Source organism: Cyclopterus lumpus, chromosome 9 (genome assembly GCF_009769545.1).
Source record: "Cyclopterus lumpus isolate fCycLum1 chromosome 9, fCycLum1.pri, whole genome shotgun sequence".
NCBI lineage: Eukaryota > Metazoa > Chordata > Actinopteri > Perciformes > Cyclopteridae > Cyclopterus > Cyclopterus lumpus.
The window spans coordinates 7,132,484-7,139,644 of NC_046974.1; positions in this window are offsets into that span (position 1 = coordinate 7,132,484).

Sequence of the window (7,161 nt, forward strand, 5' to 3'; positions counted from 1 at the left end):
ACAGCAGGTTTTCCACATGATGGACGTTTCATTCTTGTGGAATGAAAGACTTCATTTCTTCTTTTACTTTCTGAGAGTCCAGCGCAGGGTTGATGAGCTAAATGACTGATTTACTAATTTATACGCAAAGAGGGGAACCTCGTTTTTGTCTAAAACCTGTTAGCTTGTTGGGAGTACAAGGAAACACCGGTAGAACATCAGTAGAAGTTAAGCACGGCTTCCACATGTTGTCTGTGGCTGCCTAAAGCGTGGCAACAAGTGGACTTTCCCTCCTGCTTCAGGTACATCCTGGTCTTTTTAGTTTTAAACAAAAGTTAACATACTCTAATTATGTATTAGGCGTTTCTCTGTACCATCTGTAATGTGTTGTTTTGTGTTTTATTGTAAAACCAGGCTTCTAACTCGTTGCCTTTTTGGCCAGATCGTCGTTTTTTAAAGATGTTTTTTGTATCTAAAATAATTATTTTAAGTTTTTCTGTTATACAACTTGTGTTTAGACAGAGTGGTCTCATGAGATCAACACCATGAACAAAGTGGCAGGACATTTGTGTAACGCGAAGGAATAGAGACGAATCATTCAAAGAAAGAAAAGACATCAGCAACAGCATCAGTGTCTTTTTTCCAGACTGTCTTTTCACTTCAGAGTTTTCACGTTATTCGTGCCAACAGATATGGCAGCACATGAAATACTGCCGGGCATTATGACAACTTGGTGGGATAAGTCGCTGATTTCACTGATATACTTCAGCACCATGGACAGAGGCAGAAAGGGAGCGCATGGCTCTCCAGCACCACGGCTAGCTCCCCCACTGCCACACACATACACGCACACACACACGCACAAACACACACACACACACACACGCACACACACATGCGCACACACACACACGTATCACTTCACTTGTGAACAAACTTCTTGTTTCAGCAATATCTGTTTCTTAAAGTTTTGCCGGAGCCGCTGCTTTTCTTTTACATATCGCTAAGATAAAGAAAAAGTGGACTAAAATTGTTTCTTTTAATATTTCGCTGTTCAACAAACTGGAACTTTGTGGGATTTTATAATGGAAAGAGAAAAGGTTAGCCTTCCTTTAGTACAGTAATTGCACTGTTCTTCAACAAATCACTCACATGACCCTCCGCATTCCCTCTTCGCTGTAATTCTGTACATGTACTTAATTTTCTTTACTCTGATACCATCTTGCTCTCTTCTGTGAAATCCTGTCCATCTGTTCCCCTCTGCCTTTCTCGGTCTCTTACAGTATGCTGTCTTTACCGCTTCCCTCTCCATCTGCCGGAGACAGTCTCTTATGAACATATCGGTGCCATCTGGTGGAAGCTCTAATCCAGAGTGATTCGTGGTACTGTAGCACAAGAGCCTTCAGTCTGAGCGCAGGTGGGCAGCGCACGAGTTAAATGCTCTAATCCAGACGTTGTTTGTTCATTACTTTTCTCATTGAGGTGAAGGCCTATTGCTGCTGTCACCAGGCGACCCATTGGTCTGCGGAGAAGAATACAGGGCGTACAATTCTTGCATTATTTTTTGGGACTTCATTTCTGAAAAATATCTATCGCGATGCTTCTTTTTTTTGTTCACATGATATGAGAACAATTATTATGCTTTGTGTACACTACTAGACTGTTCTGCTTTTAACTGTGCTGCTTTTTAAATTGTGTCAGATTTTTAAATATGTTGTACGGCGACCTTGAGTGCCTTGAAAGGCGCCTTATAAAACCAATGTATTATTATTATTATTATTATTATTACTAATGAAGTGTGAGTAAAGCTGCATACACAAATATGTTGTTTTCTAACAAGTTCACCATATTAATTTAAAAATGGGATATTTCAATGTCTTGTTCAGTTTGTTTCTGCTGCTCCCGAATGGCACCCCAAAAAAAATCTGTTATTTTAGTTTTAAACTTAACTTTCCGTGCTTGGTAAACGTAGATGACTGTTTGTATCTATATCAGCATACATGTGTGTTATAGAGTACGTAGCATTCATGCAGTTTTAAATGTGAAAGAATTATCCAGTGACTATTTTTATTGGCCTAATGTTTTGCAATATGAGGTACGCAAAATATTATTTTGTGAAATGTATTACATGCTGCTTTTAATGATAAGTTCATATATTCACATATTTTTAGTATGACGTTTTTCTTTGTAATTTCATAATATATGAGGAAAAATGTCGATATTCCCAATAGCATAACACTTTTTGTACCTAATCGGCATTTATAGCGATGAACAGCTCTCGTGGAAACGGCTCCAGCTCTACAGCAACACACATGTAGCTGTAGCCGTTATGAAACTCACGCTTCTCATTGCACACTTGCTGATCTGATGCTACGCCGAAGCTTTAATCCCCAACATTTTACAATTTAGTACATTCGCATAAAATTGAAGAAAAGAGCTTTCCGTAGCAATCGTATCTGATAGATGTCATAGTGCTTCAAGGTGGACGGAAATGGCTGCCGCTGCACAATGAAGCAGCAAAGTAATCTCACATGTCCTCGAGCCCAGTGTGTTCTTAACATCTTAATTAGACCACACATTGAATTGAATTGCGGCGTTTCTTATCCCTTTCTGACAAGAGCAAGGACACGGAGATGCTCGGAAACAAAGAAGAAAATAACCAGAATGGGCTGTGCTGAAATAAACATCAGATACATCAGTCATCTTCCAGGTCTGTCTGCAAGTCCAGCAAGTTTTAACAAATTAACTTTTTTTTTAATTGGGCTGTGTTTTGACAACCTCAGATCCCCATCCGAGCCGATGCTGACGATGAAGTTTTTTTTTCGCCTTGCTCGTAGCTCTGGCGAAAGCTACTTAATAATCAGAGCCCGCTCAATTAGATTCAGTTCTGTACAAACGTTTTAATTAGCCCTGTTTTTTCTTAATCTGCGTGCCTTTTTGACAAAGTCACGAGAGAGATCGAGCGAGATAGAGAGGCGCTGACGATTCGGCCCTGCCCTCCGAAGCTTCCTCTTCCTCCCCTCGCCTCGCACGCTTTTTTTTTCTTCCCTTCTTTCCGATGAGTCATCGTCATGTGTGCGACTGTGCCAGATTCTAATCAGCTTTCTGCACCTGCTGCTGGTTTCCACGGCGCTACCCTGACAAACGCCAAAGATAATCAAGGGTGAAAGGTAGACGTTGACTCATCTCGCCCCTGAAAAATAACAACAACGGCGCCAGGTCCCTGTGGTGCATTTGTGGCGATGACATGTAGTCCTTATTAATTATCAGGTCATTTAAAAGAGTGATAACAGCTCTCTGGCTCCCTATTGATCCGCTGTCTTCACCGCTGCTGGAACAAATTCAACCAATTTCTGCAAAAATAAACTTGCTTGTAACGTTGGCAGATCGTGGCAGTAAAATAGGCCAAGTGCTAAAATGCATCTTTGAGATAAGAGTAAGAGGTTGAGGAAGATCAGGAAATGTAAGTGAGGGATGTACAATTACTACAAGTACTAGTATTAGTACCTTAATTAGTAATCTTGAAGATTTTCATTGGAATAAATGTCTCTTAAGTCACTATCTATCGCCAAACGAGGTAACACCAGAGGGATCGAGCACATGGCCCACTGATAAAAGCATTATAAAGCAATATTCTTATATTTGGAGGATAAAAAAAAAAAAACCCATCATATGAAGTTATTGCTAATGCACACGGAACATTTCCTACCGCCTCGACTCACATTAAAAGCATTTAACTGGCGGGCGATGTGTTTTTTTTGTCAGAGTGCTTGACATTGCCCGCTATCTTTCCTCAAAAAGCATTAGGGAGAAATGGAACAAGAAGGAGCCGCCACAGTGAGCCGTTAGTTTAAGAGCTGCAGGTTGCACACCTCCAACTTCCAGCCAGGTAACCGACTACTTTCACTCTCGCTTCGTTCGTGCGACGTCGTGCTGCATGGAATCCGATCACAGCGGCTCACGGAATGAGGGGAGAAAAGAAAGCCAATTATAGCCTTCATTATTATTTATTCCACCACTGGTGATTTGGTATCTGGTAATTATTCATCTGGAGGTGTAAGAAGTTGGGTGCATGTTATCCTGGATTTTTATTTATCTCTCGTTTTCCTGAACTTTTAGATTTTCAATATCAGATATAAAAGGAAGACTCTATCTAAAAAAGATTAGGTGTAAATTAAATGCAGTCAATTAGTGATTACTGCTTTAAAATATATTTCCATCAGCCACATATCAACAACATACATTGTACTGTAAATCATAGAATCACCTTCATCATAATAGGATTACATTGTGATTTCCTCTTAATGTACAAGCGTATTTTAGAGAAAATTGAATTTTTTTAGAGAAAAAAATCGATCTGACTTTATCAATGTTATATGATGACACCTGTACAGTATCAGTGGCCTTTTGTTCTTTCACATCGTGAGACAGTTACTGTTGAGGAAGAAGAAGAGTCTGAAGGGTGTGGAAAACAAAAACAACAACAACAAACATGACGGGGCTTGTGAATCTACTATTTTACACTATTTTCAATCTCTATTTTTGACATGGCCATGTACAGACAGTATGTGCTTTTCAAGAAAAATACTCACATTAGCAGAAGGCAACTGGGGCTGTTTTTCTCACCAAAGGGCTTGAAAAATGCGTCATCACGGACTTCTCTCGGAGGAGTTTTAACACTTCTATGAGCCCTATTTTATGCAACTGTGCCATGATGTCTTTCCACAAGTTAATGCACAGGATGGCGCATCTGAAGGAGGTCGAGGTAAATTGGAACCAAACCGACGAAAAACTGCAAGAACAATCGGAGCGAGTGAGCTGTGAACAGTTTTAAATATAGTTTCTCTATTTTTCCTTTTTTTGTGTGTGATGATGATGAGCAGGTCTTATCACACAGCCTGCAAGTCCGTTTCAATTCAACGTGCAGCACAAAGAAAAAACCTCCACCGAACGGGGGGAAAGAAAGTCTCATTCGGACCGAGAGCGGGGCGGTAATTGGAAAGCTTAATTGGGGGAGATGGCATCTTGTTAATTGAATTAGCGGCAAGAGGAAAAAGAAAACTGCACGTCAATGTCACACAGTGACATTGAAAAGGGAAAGAGAGTGAATATGAATAAGAGGCGGGGAGAGGCACAAGCTGACAGATACATGCTGATCCATGGAGAAGAAAAGAAATGTCGACGGGCATGTGTACTGTAGTGTATGTCAACAGCGGAAGGGATGGACAAGAGGAACTCTTGAATGAGAGAATTACTTATTTAAGTGGGGCGGAGAATAGAGAGAAAGGGAGAGAAGAGAAAGGAGGGCTGGTGAAAGAAAAGGATGTACTGAATATGTCTAAAAAAAGGATCAAGGTCACGAGGTCACATATGGACATAGGTAGGACACACACACACACACACACACGCACAGACGCACGCACGCACGCATGCACGCACGCACGTACATACACTCAAAGTATACGCTGTACATACACACTTGGTTGGAGTGCAACCCCCTGCATCTCAAGGGGGGAAACCCCAGGGAGAAAAGCTCTGTTACAGTTAAGTGAACTGTGTCCTATTTTAGAGACGTCAATGTCAAGGTGTGTGCGCGCGTGGGCGTTACATAATTCAGTAATTGTTTAACATGAAGCTCGCTCTGATTGGCTCTTGTCTCCACAACGATCCGTCAAGAAAAACAGAACCTTTTGTATTTTCTTAATCCTTTCATACCTCGTTTAAGCTGAATGCTAATTTGATTTGTAAATTAAAGCATCATGCTGCATGCGTGCATTGTGCGACTTCTACTGACAGTCCTTGGTAAACAGTAAGGAGTCTTTTCATGGACCTGTGGTTAACTATCAAGTCATTTTCTGATGATGACAGAGCAAGACGACGTCAGAAGTTTTACAAAGCGCCAACAAATATGAGCAAAAAGATACAAGTGGCTTTTAATGCTTTTAATAGGATTTCCACATTAACAAAGGAGGCTGAGAGAGATATATTTTAAATGCAGCAGTTGGCTGATATTTGTAACATGATAAATTGAACAAATAAAGTTCTATTTTAATTTGGAATATTTGTATATGCAGGATAATGCCTACTTGTTGTTATTGTAGCCTATAGCTTGCTGATTTCAAGGCAGTTATATAACATATTGACCGTATTCACCTGACGGTAAGAGCTAAAGAGTAGCATTGTTTCTGGGGATATAAAATGGCTTTTTGGGGAAAACACTTTGAATAAGAAATGAATAAGGACACGTCAGCGTTACATCAACAGTTTTCATGTTTGGATACCTGCAAATACATTTATTGGCAGCTGGTTGACAGAAAAGTCACTTCAGTAGAAAATGTCTTGCCAGATGGCGTTTGAAGCTTTTTTTTTTTCCCCCTCTCATGTTTTGCGTCTTCCTGAATTGAAACCCAGAGGAAATTTTACACATGAGTGACTGGATGATTGTCATAATGACAGAAGAGTCATAAAAAAAATAAAAAAATATTGCATCTCTGGAGTGTGCCTTAGATATATATTTATATGTCCTCTCTTCCTCTTCCTCCTGTGTTCTGTCCTTTACTCACAGTTTCCTCTCTTCTTCGACTCCCCCGCTGTCCTCATGCTTTATCTATCCACACATTTCCTCTTCCTGTTACCACGTCTGTCTGTAGTTGTATCCCTCCCCCCTCCCTCCCTCCTCTCCTCCCCTCCTCCTCTCCTCTCCTCCTCTCCACTCCTCCTCTCCACTCCAGCATCCCTCCAGCATCCATTTGTCACTGTCTGTCAAAAGAGTGCTTCTTCAATAACAGGATGCGGCTGCATAACAGTAGCCATTATGCAAATCAATCTTTCATACAATGTATTAAAAAAAGAAGAAAAGCTTTCTTTGTCAGGGTCAAAATGAATCTCTATTGGGTGATATTCATAAGAAAGAGAGATCACGCAAGTAGATATAATTCATTTTTTTTAAATATGTTTACGTAATGCTTTTTTTCTCCCTTTTTAATTTATTTTTTATAAAAATCCAGTTTCATTAGTTTTGTTACTTTCAACCATCACAGAGGATGTGAATATATTCAGTAGCTATGAAAGCTTTGACATTTTGCATATTTTCCTGGGGCATATATCGTCCGACACAGATGAGGTGATGCATTTATGTTTCTGGCATTTATCAGGAAAAAGGAAAAAGCACCAGCGACCCTT